Genomic DNA, 17,940 nt, shown 5'->3' with positions numbered 1-17,940 from the left:
ATGTTGAAGCTAGATGGGTGATGGAGATAGAGTTTTAGAAGCTTGGAATTGATCAGAATCTGATTCCCAAAGAGGTGACATAATCTTCTTTTGTTTGGGAGAATGGTGCAGGAGCACCTAGGACTTAGGCAATTTAGTTTTTACAATTTTGGCTTTTACTGACCCTAGCCAAGTCAATGATGAATAAGGACTCCAAGAGGGTCCAAGAGTTAGCATTGTGTGTCAATGTAGGCCTAGGTTGTGTTTATTCTACTTAGGTTTGCATTTTTGTGTAAATAGTGAGTTCGAGTAGCCAATTGACCTTTTTGATGGTCAAAAGTGTCAAAAATTGGCACGAGCATTAGGGAGGGTTAAATAGGTCTTAGAAATGTTTTAAAATTAATTTATGATGATTTGGAATAGGTCTTATAAGTTGGAGAGACCAAAAGTGCAAAATCTGCAAAGTTGCAAAAGGTTGTCATGATAACTTTTGAAAGTTGTCATGACAACTTTTGTCCTCAATTGGTTTGCGTTGGAGTGAGGGTTTGTTTAAAGTTGTAGGAGTAATAAAAACATGGGAAACATATATATACCATCTCTTTAATGTTTACCAAGGCTGGAGAAGTGTGTGATGTAAGTTCAACAATTGAAACTACTCATTTTCAGTCTTGTGTACAAGATTTTGGCTTGATTTTTACTCATTTGGAAATTGAATATGGATTTAATCCATTGATACAGAAATGGATTGATTTACTCCTATGTGTTATTGAGTTGTTGGTTCATTTTAGAGTCTTGTAAATACTATTCTTTGGTGTTTTCTTGTTCAGTTTTGGCTTGTAAATAGCAATTTTCTTGTAAATATGGTTGCCCCATGAGTTCCACACGTGATTCCATCATGGCTTGTTGGAAAATGATGGGAAACCCTCTATATAGTGTACATATGTAGGTTCAAGTGCTGGAGAAAATATTTGATGTGATTGTCGCCTTATTCTAAGCGAGTCCAGGAGCAACCCGGTTAGAAGAAATAAGGTGAAAATGGAGTGTTAAGTGTAGGGGTGTGTGCCAAATCACCATTTTAGAGTTTGGAGGGGTTCATGGAGTTGGGGAAGACTTTTCCACTCAGGGAGAAGCTTTGAGAAATCTATTTAATACAAAAACCCCAATTTGTTCATTCACTGTCAGTTAAAGGCCTTGTAAACCCTTAAAAACCCTCATTTTGGTGTTCATACATTGTACGGTGAAACCAGGGGACAAAACCACAATAATCCTTTAGGGATAGGTGTATCTTTGAATAAAATGCAAACTTATTTGGGGGTCCTTTAAATCATTTTCACCCAAGCCCTAGAAAACTGGATTTGGAGGCCTAATTCCTTGTAGCCCTTTTCTAGGCAAGATTTTAAAACTGGTAAGAAACCTATTGATTGCAAGCCACTAATGGACTTAAAAGGCATAAAAAACATGTTAGTAGACACCACACCTCTGCAACATCTTACAATGATAGGAGGTCATTTTGGCAACTTGAAGCCAAGAAGCCACCATTGAGCAACTGAGAAGCATAGTGCATTGGTAGGGTTCCTAGCCAAAACACTTGAAGAAAACACCTTAGAAAGAACAAGAATCAAGCTCTAGAAGAGACTGAGAAGGACTTGAAGGTCTAGAGAGCAACTAGGCCTAGTGAGTTGGTGCAATTGAGCAACACCAGCTAGGTGAAGTGTTGAGCAAACTAGGTAAACCCCATCACATATCCTAGAAGCAACAATATCCAACACATCAAGTGTACACATGTGAGAAAATAGCATACATATGTCAATATGTAAATGTACATGTGTGTGCATCAAACTTAAAGATTCATCAATAATGTATAAATTTAAACATGCGTGACATGAGTATTAAATGTATGCACATGAGAGAGAGAGAGGGATTCTTACAAGGAGAGAGAGAGTCTTAAGGGGAGGGAGAAAGAGAAAGAAAGAGAGACAAAGAGTCTTACAAGGAGGGAGAAAGAAAGAGAATCTTACTTGGGGAGAGAGAGAGAGAGGGGGGAGCCTTAAGGGGTCCTATCAAAAGAGAGATCTAGAGATAGACAGGTTGAGAGAGAGAGGAGGGAGTTAGAGAGAGAAAGAGATAGTCTTACTGTTAGATAGATCTGAAACTGAGAGTAAACTAAGAGGGGGGGTGAATCAGTTTACTATCAGTAATCACAATTATTGCATATCAAAAACCTTTAAACTGGAGCACAAAGAAACCAACACAATGAAGGATAAAACATGAAAGCATAGTACACACAACACCAATTTTTTGGACGTGGAAAACCTACTAAAGGGAAAACCCACAGTGGGAAACCCTACCCACAATCATATAATACTTTTGCAATAGTATGTGAAATAATTACAATGGGGATTGCACTTGCAATCAGGCCAACCACCTAGAGCTCATTGCTCATCATAAAAGATAAGTCTCATTGACTTACAAAACATTGGGCTACAATCCGGAAAGAATGATCTGTGAAAGTAGCATTTCCTAATGCTTGGTACAATTTTGATTAAGCACAAATGTATACCTTGCAATACCAAAAACCTTCTGCCAAATGATATATCACTTGTTCACACATAAACCTTCCTTTGATAATGCAAACATAACCATTGATCCCAAAAACCATTGATCTCAAAAACCATCGATCTCCAAATTACATGAATAAGTCACCTATAAATACAGATCATCAACCTTATGATAAGGTCGACTAAACCATAAACCCAAAAACCTATAATAACAAAAATTACATTACATGATATCATTAGACCAATATTATGATTTGAATTACATAGCATGGACCTAATTCAAATATCCAAACAATTATATCCATCGAAAATTGCATTAAGACCAAATACCAGCACGTTTCACTAGCCGGTAGAAACCCTCAGTGAAGTAACACTGAAATTCTAACCAGATCCAAATAGGACTACCATAACAACACACTAGCCAATGCAAAGTTAGCAAACACTCAGAATACGATCAAGAAGCACCTTCAGTATGATAGAAATTGATTCCATAAGCCGAACCAAAATTGTCTGATCAAAACATCAAATATCACTTACTAGTAAAGCTAACTGGTACCAAGAAATACCAACCGAGAACATAAGTGTTAGTTAACCTAGCACCAAAATATGAATCAACAGAATATGGCAAGCATATAACCATCCAGAATAAGCATCCAAAACTGCATCCATGGATCTGATCATACCGGATCAGAATTGAAGCCAAAACCGAGAAAAACACCAAGACAAACTGAGATAGGTCCAACTGAGATAGCAGAACCATATCCAACTAGGATATAGTGTTGATGTCAGTGACAACACTTAACCAAATCCAAAATATTGCCAATAATGTCCCCCTTTGGAATTGATGATAATACTGAATGTGAAAAACATCCAAGTGCCAAGGAACGCCAACAATCTCCCTCAAAGATATGATTGATTTTCACATTAATACCATATCTCCCCCTTTGACATCAATGACAAGGGATGGATACCAAACAAAAAATATTGAACCAAACAGCTGACTAGTCCCCCTGAGTAGTAGCATCATCTCATCAACCCGGATCAAATAAAATATCTAATAAGCTTACCATATTGATGCATTCCTACATCTCTAAGTATTTTCCGGAGGGTTGGTAACCTCGAACTAATCTCAGAAATATTCAAAAGTATCTTTAGGCAATGATTTTGTTAGAATATCTACAATTTTCTCCTTAGTAGGCACATAAACCAATCTGACTTCCTTTGCTTCAACCTTTTCCTTTAAGAAATTATACCTTATAAAAATGTTTTTTTATTTCGAATGAAATACCAGATTCTTTGACATATCAATAGAAACAGTGTTATCATAGTGAATAACAATAGGCTCATCATAACTTATCCTTATATCTTTCAACATTTGTTTCATCCATAAAATCTGAGTACAATTGGTTGCAGTAGATAATGAAGTACATGGTTGTTTCTTACTAAGCCATGAGACCAAAGTATTCCAAGAAAGAATGCACCACCGGTGGTGCTCTTCCTGTCATCCACTTCTCCTGTCAATTAGAGTCTATATAGGGACATAATCTGAAATCATCATTCTTTGGATACCATAACCCAAGGTTTGTTATACTTGCGAAATATCTGAATATCCTCTTGACAACAATATCATGAGTTCCTCTAGGACCTGACTGAAATTTAGAAGTAATGCAAAAAAACATTCATTATATCAGGTCTAGTATGAGTTAAGTACAACAATCCACCAATCATTGATTTGTATCTACTTGGATTCACTTTAGGGGATTCATCATCCTTTGACAATTTGCAATCGGTTATCATAGGAGTATCGACAGGTTTTGAATTCTCAAGTCCAAATTTCTTAAGAAATTCCTTCACATACTTAGTTTGACAAATGAAAATATCTTTATCAATCTGAGTAATCTGCAAACCTAAGAAAAATTTCATCTCACCAATCACAGACATTTTAAATTCATTCTTCATATCATTAGCAAATTTCATGCATAGGCTTTCTTCTCCTCCAAAAATTATATCATCCACAAAGACTTCAATAATCAGTATGTCATCATCCTCAATTTTATAATATAATTTACTATTAGCATTACCTTTGCTAAAACCAAGCTTAGAAAGATATCTATCCAATCTAGCATACCATGCTCTAGGGGCCTATTTTAGTCCATATAAAGCTTTCTTCAATCTACAAACCATGTCCTTGTCTTCTGATAAAGAAAATCCATCAGGTTGCTCAATGTAGACTTACTCCTCAATATCTCCATTCAAGAATGCACATTTGACATCTATCTGATATACTTTGTAGTTCCTGTGGGCAACATAGGCAATAAATAGTCTTACCACTTCAATTCTTGCTATCAGAGCATAAGTCTCACCATAATCAACTCCTTCCTATGAATAACCTTTGCAAACCAATCTAGCCTTGTTTCTTACAATTTGAACTTCCTCATTCAATTTGTTCCTGAAAACCCATTTAGTTCCAATAATATTCTTATCTTTAGGTCTGGGAACTAATTCCCATGTCTTATTCTTTTCTATCTGATCTAATTCTTCTTCCATTGCTTTCATCCAATTTTCATCTTTACTTGCTTCAATAAATGATTATGGTTCAATTTGAGAAATCAAACATACTTCAGTAGCTAGCCTTCTTCTATATGCTTTACTCTTAGTAGAATAACCCAGAAGTATTACTTCATCACTTATAGGATCAAATTTTTCCAATGCATCATCTCTTCTAATGTAGCATTTACTTCCAAAAATTCTGAAATATCTAACAGTAGGAGTATGACCAAACCATAATCCATAAGGAGTCTTAGCAATATCACCTTTTATGTGTACTCTATTGAAAGTGTATACAATAGTATTGACAACTCTCTCTAATAGATTGAAATAATTTAGCTTAAGTCATCATAGTCCTTGCCACATCAAATATGGTTCTATTTTTCCTTTCCACCAATCCATTCTACTATGGAGTTCTTGTTGGCATTTTTGATGTTTATAATGTGATTGTCATTGATGGACACACACTTGCATTGAGATCATTTTTGTATGTATGAGTTATGCTCAACCGACGATTGTTCCAACCGGTATGATGCATTATAGTCCTTAGACTATTGGTGCTTTGCAGAAAGTGTTTAGCGATCTGAAGCGGTATGTAGACCCCAAGCGGTTTGAGGATCTCAAGCAGTACGAAGGACCAAAGCGGTAGAACACATATTTCCAAGTCTTCAATTTTGTCAAACCGGCAACCGGCATTTTGTTTGAACCAGTATTTTGTATGAACCGGTAATACTATGTGATGAGTTACCAACTGGGATTTTGTGATGAGTTACCATCCACCGATTGTTTGACAGTGCTGACACTTTAATGGTGCTTTTTGTGTCATGTTACCAAGTATGTCCAGGTTCATTGAACCTAGGGAATTGGATTGTAATCCTATTGGATCGACATGAAATCAGATTCCTTTATAAGGACATCATGTCTAGGGTTTTAGGTTGTTGCGGTTGATGTTGTTGCTGGGGTTTAAGGTGGTTGAGGAGTCAGAGAGAGTATGAATGTATAGAAGACTGAAGTAATGCTGGAATGCATTAGGAATGAGCTATCAAGGATCTAACCAAGCAATCTGTGCTATTTGCTAGATCACTCACTTGTTGACTACTCACATCTTCGACAAGTTTGTATCCCTTAACCGGGTAGGCCCAAAAGCCTTTCGTAAATCCTCTAAAAAGGTGGTTCACATATGTGGATCTAAAATCCTCTAGCAAGGTAGTATTTAATTGGACTTATCTCCTAACAGAGATTGAGATTCCTAACAGGATCTATTCTGGTAAAGAACATTGTAAGACCTTAACCGGTCTGGTTCCTATTCTACAGATAGTTACTTGTGAGTTCCATCTCATTGTGGTTTTTCCCATTTGGGTTTCCATGTCAAAATCTCTTGTGTTATGGTGTTTGTGCTTCTCTGGGTGAATGCATTATTTGCTATTTGGTTTGCATGTGTGCTAACTAGTTTGTCTGTTAAACTGTTTTACCGGTTTACTATTAGTCTGGCAAAGTGTTTAAGTGCAAAGATTTATGGCATACTAATTCACCCCCCCTCTTAGTATTCATTAATTGGTATCCGAGCCAACCTTTCTATAATTTTAACCACTTGGAAAGAGATATGGGGGAATACACATTGAGGGAACTTACTCATCGGCTCACTCAGTCTGAGCAAGCCTATGATGATATTATGGTCAAATACAAGGCATCTCAAGCAAAAAGAAGAGAACATGTAGAAAAGATGATGGAGCTATCTAAAAATAGTTCCTCTAATGAAGTGAACATGGAAGCCCTAATTCAAGAAGTAGAACAGCTGAATGAATCCAATTCCAACCTAAGAAAATAATTGGAAGGACTGACTATTCGAATGTGCCAAGAGCTTGAGAACCGGAGGAAAGCTGAAGATCTGGTCAAAGACAAGGATCATGAAATCTCCAAGTTGAAGCAAGAGATTAGTGCCCTAACTGCTCAATTCCATGCAAGGAAAGTGGAAAAGGAAGACATGCAAGTAGAACTGAACATTGCCATCTCTGAGAATGAAAATCTGATGGAAACAAATGCTACTATTTCCAAACAACTCTTTGAGTCAAAGGAAATACTTGCTAAGTTCAACAAGAGTACTATCAAGCTAGAGCAAAAGCTTGAATCTGCCAAACCGGTAAAGAATACTAATGGACTTGGTTATTTCGGTCATGAGGAAGGTGAGACCATTGATACAAATGTTGGAACATCAAAGAAACAACCGACATCAAAGGATAAAGGTAAGAAAAAGTTTAAACCTGTTTGCTTTAACTGTCTTAAAGAAGGACATACTGGAAATGTGTGTAGGAGTAAGGCTTACAACAATTTTCCTTATTTCCTAAATGATAAGCCTAGATCCTATAGATTCAATGGTAACTGTTATGCATGCAACAAGTATGGGCATAGAGCATCTAAATGCAGGTTATGAACAAAATTGGTAGATATCCTTAGAGGACCCAAGGAGTTGGTCTTGAACCTTTTGTGAACCGGAATCACAACCAATTTAATGCTTTCAATCATCAGTTAAGAAGCAATGGCTATCAAGCGGCAACCGGATGGAGAGAAAACTATATGGTCTATCATGGTCATGGTCACACTGCTGCAACGTGCAGAAGGAAGAATGACAACATGAATAATGAACCTTGGAGAGAACCTGGATTGGTCTGCTATCATTGCAACAAACCGGGTCGCATTGCTAGATTCTGTAGATCAAGAAAGAACATATCTGATGATATACTGGTCACTCCGGAAGGAAACATTGATGTTGACACTGTTCAAGCAAACATGAACAAAATGTGGAAGAAGAAACCAGCAGTGTTACAAGAGGAATCAGTTTATGCACCTAGTATGGAAATCACGAAACTGACAAACTAAGCTTCATAAAAGCTTAGGGGGAGCAAACGGTGAAATGTTTCAAACCCCCAGTTTACACCGGTAAAAGACCTTAACCGGTATGTGATACCTATCAATAGGTAGAAGACTAGAAATGGTAAAAGGAAAATTAGGGTTTATACCCTAATGGTGGAGCATTAATTGCGGTAGGTGAGGAATATGTTTAAAAGGATTTTTCAAATAATTTCTCACTATCAGTTTTCGAAGTGAAGGAGGTTTTCAAGTGCAGAGCGATGACAAAGTGATTTGTGCTATGATTCTAAGAATTCAAGAAACCTTGAATAAGATTCAAATTCAAATTGCAAATGGTTAAGTGAAGAACGCAAAGTGGTGATTCGGCAACCGATAGAGTGTGAGGTGGAGGAGAATCTGAAAGCCCTAAATTCACATTTTTTGAAAGGTATTTTTCAAGTTTTTTAGTTTCTATCATGCCTTTTGCATCCCATACTAGCTCTAGTACATCTGTACATTAAACAAGCTCTATTGAATGCAAGTCTAGATATAATGCCCTATCACAAGTTCCAGCTGGTGTGATAGTAGAAGAGGGAATCTCAGATTACATATATTGTAAAATAGAAGACCTAGGGTCTCTAGCAATTCACTCGCAGCTAGGTTTGTTCTGTGGACAAGATAAAAAGATCAAACTGGAGTATAGTATCTTGGAGAAGAAGAAACTCCAAAATGCTATTTATTTCCTGGAGGATTTCACAGATGATCACATTAGGATCATTCTAAGTAGAGTTCATGGTGACAAGATGTACCTGGAAAGAACACATGATATAACACCACAAGCAATTCATGTCGTCACCGGTTTCTACAATATAGGGGAAGTGCCAGCCCTAAGGACGGTAAGCAAAATTGAAATGTCCAAGCTCACCGGTTAAGTGAGCGACTCACAAGGTATGACCATCAATTCTATCAAGGACGATCTGGTGAAATATGCATGTATGGTGATTGGATATCGGACGTTCTCAGGTAGCAGAATTAACTCTGTATCTTCTACAGAGGTAAATGCTGCTTATCGGATGATCAAGGAGGATGCATCATTTGACCTATGCACCGATATGCAAAGGCAAATCCTATTGAATCTAAAATCAAAGAAACAGGGTAATGCATTGAGGTTCAAGTTTGGACAACTATTGGTTGGGCTATTCTTTTACTTCCAAGGCTATTTTCCAGGAGTAGGTGATGTCCAGTGGTCTGCTGACCAACCAGTAACCAAGAAAATCAGGGAAAGCATTCAAGTAGTTGGAACCGGTTACCCTGAAGTTTTGAACAAGTACTTTGATGAGTTCAGATGCAAAATGAGTCAGAGGGTGAGAATATCAGGTGATATTGTCAAAAAATATGAAGATGATATCTGTTTTACCATCAAAGTGGATCAATGCATAATGGAGGTTGTTGAGCCCAGACAGGAGGAAGTGGAGCCTATGGGCTATGAGGTAATGAATGATATGTTGGAAGGATATGCCTCTACCCTTATTGCCTCACTGCTTGATCCGAAGGCTAAAATAACTGGCACCTACCTTGAAAGGATAACACCAGTTGAGGAACCCTCAACAAAGAAAGGAAAATAACCTTCAGTGAAGAAGGAAAAAACAATGCCTTCAGCATCGACACCGGCTACTACAACTAGTCCTGCAGTGACCAAGCGGTCACTGCCTAAAAAGAAACCTGAAGCGACACTTGCTAAAGTGTTCAAGAGAAAGAGGAAGACAAGGAATACCTCTCCAGACTCAGAAGAAACTGTGTTTGAGGAAAAACCAAAGACGACACATCAAACAAAGAAAAAGACAAAGAATGAACCGACATCATCAGCACCAGTAAATATTGATATCTTCTCCTACAAACCTTTGACACATTGTCAAAGAACTATCAAAAACATTAGGAGAAAAGTGTTGAATGATTTGATTGATTGTTTTGATGACTTTAACGATGATGAAAAGGAAGAGGTTGAAAAAGAAATAATTTAGTATTTATGTGTTAATGACCAGTCGCCTTCAAAAATTAGATCTGAGATACTAGATTCTTTGTATAAATCCTTAGACAATAAATGGCACATTTCCATAGAGCAGGAATAGGAAATGAGAGAAAAAGTTTTTGCTGAACATTTTCCTGATGTATCAAATTCGGAACTATTCAAAGTAATGAACAAATACAAAGGCCTCTTCTTCATGAGAAGAAGAAGACTCCTGTTACTGGAAGCGAAGGGTAAAGAAGTGCTCAAGAATACACACACCCTTCCTATAGAAGCTTTGAAGATGCATAAAGTGGCTAAAACCAACAGGAAGGCTGGTCAAGAACCAACAATAACTAAACTAGATGAAGTGTTTGATGATGAAGGAAATCCGGTTGTTGAACCCATTGACACTATTGATGTCGATGCTCTGGATGGAGAAGAAGCTGTTTAGGTTACACCATCAGAAGTTACAGGACAGGAGAAGCAGGAAGAAAAGGAAGTAAAGCTAAAGGAAACAGAGGACAAAAAGGAGGAAGCGAAGAAGCAAGAGGAGAAGAAGAAGAAAGATGAAGAGGAGAAGAAGAAAAATGAAGAGGAGAAGAAGAAGAAGGATGAAGCAGAGAAGAAGAAAAGGGAAGAAGATGAGGAGAAATGGAAACAAGAAGAAAAGAGAAAATAAGAAGAAAAGAAAAGAAAAGAAGAGGAAGAAGAGAAAAAGAAACAAGAAGATGCAAGGAAGAAGAAAGAGGAAGAGGATGAGAAAAAGAGAAAGGAAGAGGAGAAGAGAAAGGAAATAGAGAAAAGGAAGAAGGAAGAGGAAGAGAAGGAAGAGGAAAAGAGAAGAGAAGTGGCAAAGAAGAAAACAGAGGAAGACAAGGCAGGAGAAGTGGCAAAAAGCACACAGATGGAGACACCTAAGGCAACCGGTAGTCAAGCCAAACCGACTGACCTTACGAGTCCTATTGACCTCCAGTTTGCAAGTGAAATGGAGCTACTACAGAGCATCAAGGTTTCTCAAGAATGCCTTGAGGTGTTAAGGAGAAAGAAGGAGGAAGATGTGATCCAAGTTGTGGTGGACACTCTTACTGGTTTGGTACCCAGTACAAACCTCCCCTTTACCGACTCATCATTGGCACAACTAAAGCTCCTGTGCACAGTAGTAGATGATCAAGTGCAAAGCTTAGAAGAGGTAGCAGAGGCAAATTCTAAGAAAGAGCATCAAAAGGCTCTAAATATTACTCTGGTGAAGAAGTTAAATGGGCTCCAAACTGAACTCCAAAAAGCACAAAAGGATATAAGGGACGCTCTGGATGAGGGGAATCTTCTACTCAGCAAGATTTGCCAACCCCATCTGTTCTATGATGATGTGCTTGCACAAAAGCAAAAGCTTCAATCTGACTTGTAGTCCTACATGAGCACATTCAAGCCACCTTATGACTCCTTTACAGCCTATGGGTAAACTGTTCACTGGTTTCACATCCAGACAACAAAAATGGAGCATGAGATAAGCACCCAGTCTTGAGATTTGTAGGAGCTACAATTGGTTCTCCTCCCACATCTACAAATTCTTCAGAAGTGATATTTAAATCTAGATGCCTTAACAGTGACAGGAGATGAGCACAATTGATGCCATGGAAGAACAGGTCTCCCAGATGCAGACAAAGAAAGAAGTAGCCACCTCCCTACTTGAGTCCTGGTCTTTATCTATGAAACAATTCTTGCAGGACTTTAAATCTGTTTTTGATAAGTTTTATTCCTTATTGTCATAAACTTTTATTATTTTAATAGCAAATGGAAACAACGGTTGTTCAGCTGTACTTTGTCATTGTTGGCAAAGGGGGAGAAGTATTCTAAGAGGGAGAAGTTTCTGGTATTTAAAATTTTGATGTATGCTCTGATATCTCTATGTGCAAAATAGTTATACATTGTATTGTTAAAGGGATAGTGTATATGCTTAAGGGGAGCAATTTTGCTAATGGCATGATTTTGTTCTAAAACACTTAGATGTCAAAATTTTATTTTCCTAAGTGTTGCCATCAATGCCAAAGGGGGAGATTGCTAGCATTTTTTTATGTTTATGATGTGATTGTCATTGATGGACACACACTTGCATTGAGATCATTTTTGTATGTATGAGTTATGCTCAACCGGCAATTGTTCCAACCGGTATGATGCATTATAGTCCTTAGACTATTGGTGCTCTGCAGAAAGTGTTTACTGATTTGAAGTGGTATGTAGACCCCAAGCAGTTTGAGGATCTCAAGTAGTACGAAGGACCAAAGTGGCAGAACACATATTTACCATTCTTCAATTTTGTCAAACCGACAACTGACATTTTTCTTGAACCGTTATTTTGTATGAATCGGTAATACTCTATGATGAGTTACCAACTGACATTTTGTGATGAGTTACCAACCGACATTTTGTGGTGAGTTACCATCCACCGATTGTTTGATGGTGCCGAAACTTTAATGGTTCTTTTTGTGTCATGTTACCAAGTATGTCCAAGTTCATTGAACCTAGGGAATTGGATTGTAATCCTATTGGGCCGACATGAAATCAGATTCCTTTATAAGAACATCATGTCTAGGGTTTTAGGTTGTTGTTGCGGTTGATGTTGTTGCTAGGGTTTAGGGTGGTTGAGGAGTTAGAGAGAGTATGAATGTATAGAAGAATGAAGTAATGCCGGAATGCATTAGGAACGAGCTATCAAGGATCTAACCAAGCAATCTATGCTATTTGCTAGATCACTCACTTTTTGATTACTCACATCTTCGACAAGTCTATATCCCTTAACCGGGTAGGCCCACAAGCTTTTTGTAAATCCTTTAACAAGGTGGTTCACATCTGTGGATCTAAAATCCTCTAGCAAGGTAGTCTTTAATCAGACTTATCTCATAACAGAGATTGAGATTCCTAACAGGATCTATTCTAGTAAAATATATTGTAAGACCTTAACCAGTCTAGTTCCTATTCTGGAGATAGTTACTTGTGAGTTCCATCTCACCATGGTTTTTCCCATTTGGGTTTCCACGTCAAAATCTCTTTTGTTATGGTGTTTGTGCTTCTGTGGGTGAATGCATTATTTGCTATTTAGTTTGCATGTGTGCTAACCGGTTTGTCTGCTAAACTGTTTTACCGGTTTACTGTTAGTCTAGCAAAGTGTTTAAGTGCAAAGATTTCTGGCATACTAATTCACCCCCCCTCTTAGTATTCATCAGTTATAGGTACAGAAAGTTGTCTTTTGATTCCATTCTTCTCACAAAAGTTGTTGAATTTATCGGATGTATACTCACCACCTTGATCTGATCTTAAGCATTTTATATTCAATCTTGTCTCAATCTCAACCATAGCTTTGAAAATTCTAAATTTCTCAAAAGCTTTTGATTTTTCTTTTAAAAATGTAACCCACATGATTCTAGAATAGTCATCAATAAGTAACATAAAATATCTATCGCTTTTAAAACTTTTTGTCCTTTCCATTTCACATAGATCAGTATGAATAAGATCAAGAATTTCATTAGATTTATCATGTATTCTTCTAAAATAAGTTCTGACTTGCTTACCCATTTGACATTCTCTACATACCAAATTATGAGGTTTGACAATGTTGGGAAAATCTCTATCAGCTTGTGTTGAAATGATCTTCACTATGCAATCAAAATTTACATGACACATCCTCTTATGCCATAACCAAATTTCATCAATCTAATAAATCAAACAAGCTTTCTCACCAGAGTTCAAATGAAAAATGTTTCCTTTGGTTTGGCTTCTAGAAGCAATTTCCAATCTAGATCTATTGATGATCTTGCATTTTCCATCCTTGAATTGCAAATGAAATCCTCTATCCACCATCTAACCTACACTTAAAACATTATCCTTCAAGCCTTCAACATAATAAAAATTATCAACATTAGTCTTACCATCCAATGATATTGTTCCTTTGCCTTTGATCCTACATACCTTGTTGTCTCCAAATCTGACTAGTCCGCCATCAAATTCTTGTAGTGATAGAAATTTTCTCTCGTCAGTGGTCATGTGATGTGAGCATCCATTGTATATGACCCATTCGTCATTTTCTTCAATTTTAGCAGCTAAATCCTTCTCCTCAGTATGAGTTGCTTCAATGACAGGTTTTGGAGAATCATCCTTGATAGCACTAAAGACCCAATCTTTACCTGAGCTTCCATTGCCCGCTCCACTTACAGGTTCATCATCAGTAATACCAAAATCATCATCACCAACATAATAGCATGATTTATCCCTATTCCTTCTAAATCTGGGTCTGTTATGATATTCCATATTAGGCTTGTAGCTCTTCACAAATCTTTCATGATTCCTAGCAGCTCTTTCAGGGCATCTTGAAGCAAAATGACCGATCTTATTGCATGAAAAACATTTAAAAGGAGCTTATCCTTTATACTTACTTCTAGTCGGTCCTTTAGGAATTCTTCTAGCAATCAGGGCTTCCATCTCTTAAAGTTCTTTATATTCCCTTTCAATGTCCTCTAATTCTTTAACATACAGTTCCTTCCAATCTATCTTTTGTTTACTGGAGGCAAATACTTTAAATGTAGTTTTAGTTTTAGTAGCACTCTAATCTCCAAGTTCCTCAAGTTCAAAAGTAGTCAATTTCCCAAGTAGTGTATCTTTGGTAACAGGGGTACTTGACATTGTTTGGAGTTCATTGATTGTAGTAGCCTTCATCTTATAAGTGAGAGGTAGAACTCTCAGAACCTTTGAAAAAATCTCATCCTCACTAACTGATCCGCCACAACATTTGTTTCCCATAATAATCTCATTTACTCTATCCATGAAAGAACTTATCTTCTCATCTTCTTCCATCTTCAAAGTTTCATATCTTACCCAGAAACCTTCAAGTTTTGCAATCTTTACTACTTGGTTGCCTTCATAAAGAGTTTCAAGATCTGTACAGATCAACTTTGCATTCTCCAACTTTATGACATTCAATAGATTTCCATCAGATAGGGCGCTTAACAATTATTATTTTGCTCTAACACCATTTTCAGCTCTCTTATGTTCATTAGTAGGTGTCGGTGTTCCAGAATTAGGATCATGAGGTATATACGGTCCTTTGTCCACTATCTCCCAAAATTCAACTCCAAGACATCTCAGATGAATCTTCATTCGCTCCTTCCATATTTTTTAGTTTGTACCATCAAATCTAGGACTCCTTCCAGTAGGGGTTGAATGTAGAACTAGATACAGTTTACATCCTCCTCAAGAGGTTAAGCTTCTGTAGAGAGGGCCAGTGCTCTAATACCAATTCTTAGACAGATCTGATACCAAAAGTAAACTAAGAGGGGGGGGGGTGAATCAGTTTACTATCAGTAATTAGAATTATTGCATATCAAAAACCTTTAAACTAGAGCATAAAGAAACCAACACAATGAAGGATAAAACATGAAAGAATAGTACACACAACACCAATATTTTTGACGTGGGAAACCTAGTAAAGGAAAAAATCATGGTGGGAAACCCTACCCACAATTAGATAATACTTATGTAGTTGTTGACTCTAAATTTTACTTTGGAAACAAACAACCTTATGGGAAATGCAGTGTTGGGGGACCTACTGTGCGGGATTCACTGAATAACCTCTGGATTGAGAAGCTGACTCTTCCTTGGGGGATCAGGGAAAAAGGAAAAGAAGGAAACTTAAAATAAAATGATCTAAGCTATTGAGGCAATGCGCTAGAACATTTCATAAAAAACAGATAGCATATAAAACCAGGCAACACATGGTTTTAAAGTCCATACAACAATCTACATGCCCGAACAGAACATAAATTAAGATACAATTAAGATTCCTCTGAAAAACATAAGGAAACATATATCATGCATCCATCAGATAACAAGTGTGGAACATAGTTTAATCGGCAGAGTATTAGATAGATATCTCTAAAGTCATCAAGAATACAGGAAAACGCACAAAAAAGCCTATTTAAGCATCCAAAAGAGGTAATCACGAAGGCCACAGGCACAATCTTGATTGACCTTCCTCTTGACAAACTATAACAGGTCAAATTATCTAAGATCCTTAATTGTTTTTCTTAAAAGTTCTGAACCCCTACAACAGGGAAAAAACAAGCATAAATAGAACCCGCGGCTCTGCTAACAACTCCAAAATATGCCAAACATGCATAACCGCCCCTGACCAAAAAAACCAAGCTGTGTCATTCCATGAGGTCACACCCAGCAAAATGGCCCTGAGGCTTTGGTTCTTTCCTATGATGATCTTCATACCGACCCAAACGGAAAAGATTTCGCTAACCACAGAAGAAAATGCGGTAGGCGGGGAGACCTCTTCTGAAAAATTGCTTCAAACAGAAACACATCTGCCTACATGAAGGTGACAAGTGTCCCTTTCCTAGTTGTGCTAAAAGGTGGGCCCTGAAAAAAGGGCCCATTCAACAAAAGTTCTCCATTTGTCATCATCGCGCTACTCCAATCCTCAAACGCAAAATACAGACCACTGGGGGCAACGCCGATCTGACAATTGTCCTACACACCACGCACTGCTGGAAAGCTGAGAGGGAAAAGAAGATACTTCGACCACAAACTTTCCCCGAGGATTTTAATGTGAACATTTCTTAGTGACTAACAGGAGGAATTCTGCCTGCAGAATACGGGAACCCAAAATTGTTGGTTCAGAGACTAGACTTCATGTTAAGACATGATGGAGCAGGCCAAAGACCTGCTGCAATAACAACCAATCCTCCTCAGAAGGCAATGCTTGTGCATCCATATTCTGATAGTGTTGATCCAAGCATATGACCTCATCGAATGACAAGCCTATGGGTTCATCATGTACCACCTTTAAAAGAGTGTAGAGCTAGGCAAGGGGATGCAAAAGATGCTCTGCATCCTCGGTTGAGGCAGGGTCACTCAGGTTCTGGATGAAAGATCTATCTTGCTGTAGGTGTTCAATTTGATTTGACAACTATTCAACCCCTAATGTAGAACCATCAGCAAAGAAAGGGGAAGGCAAGCCCAATGAAACAAACCTTTCTATACGCTGCTTGATGTCCAAGACATAGATTTGTAATGGCTCCAGTGCAGCTGATACATGCATGACCATTCTATGGTGATTGATGAAAACATTCATCCTTTTGATTAGCTGCTTGCGATCAGCAATACCCTTCTCTCTCAGTTCATTGTCTTGAGCTGCATACAACATTTGGATCAAAACCTGAGCCACAGGGATCTTGGGAGCCAAAACAACCATCAAACTATTTACTAGAGCTTCCGCTTCTGTACAAAAGGATTGTGCTTCTTGAATGAATCTCAGCATAGGCTGAGGTAAGGGGCCATATTGCTTAATTTTCTCCTAGTGTGAAACATACAATTCTATAAGAATTGCCGAAAAGTCCTGAGCCACCTGCACTAGGGGCGGAATGCTCAGGAGTCGCAAGCCTTCATCACCTTTTGCCATCACTTCTTGTTGCAACTCCCTGCATTTGTTCTGTTCAATAATCATCTGATTTTTTTGGGTGAGGATTCTAGCCTTTCCATCTTGCACCATATGCTGAAGCTGTGATGTTTGATCTTGTTCATGTTGCAAGGGAGCCTCTGCCTCTAGAAGGCACTTCTCAAATTGCTCGAGGCTAACCTCTTTTGCTTTCAGCTCTGCCTCAAACCTCATCTTTTCCTTGGACAACAACACTTGAGCCTCACTTAGCTGTCAGGTGTAATCCTCCTTCAAGTGAATCTGTTCATGTAGCTACACCTGCACCTAATTAGCATCTTTAGAAGCCACCTTTAATTGTTGAATCTTCGAGTCCTTCTCTTGCAGCTCCTTCAGAGCCACATTTCTCATCGTCTCCTGGCCCTTCAACTGAGAGCTTACATTATTAAAGGCTGACTGCAACTTCCCTTTTTTCGAATTGGCTTGGGCTAGTAGACTTTGCAGGTGATTGATTTCTGACCTCCAGGCCTTATCTTCTTTTCTTTGTTGGGTCAGGGATTCTTGAAGATTGG

This window comes from Cryptomeria japonica, chromosome 8 (genome assembly GCF_030272615.1).
Source record: "Cryptomeria japonica chromosome 8, Sugi_1.0, whole genome shotgun sequence".
Taxonomy (NCBI): Eukaryota; Viridiplantae; Streptophyta; class Pinopsida; order Cupressales; family Cupressaceae; genus Cryptomeria; species Cryptomeria japonica.
This window is presented reverse-complemented; position numbering follows the sequence as displayed.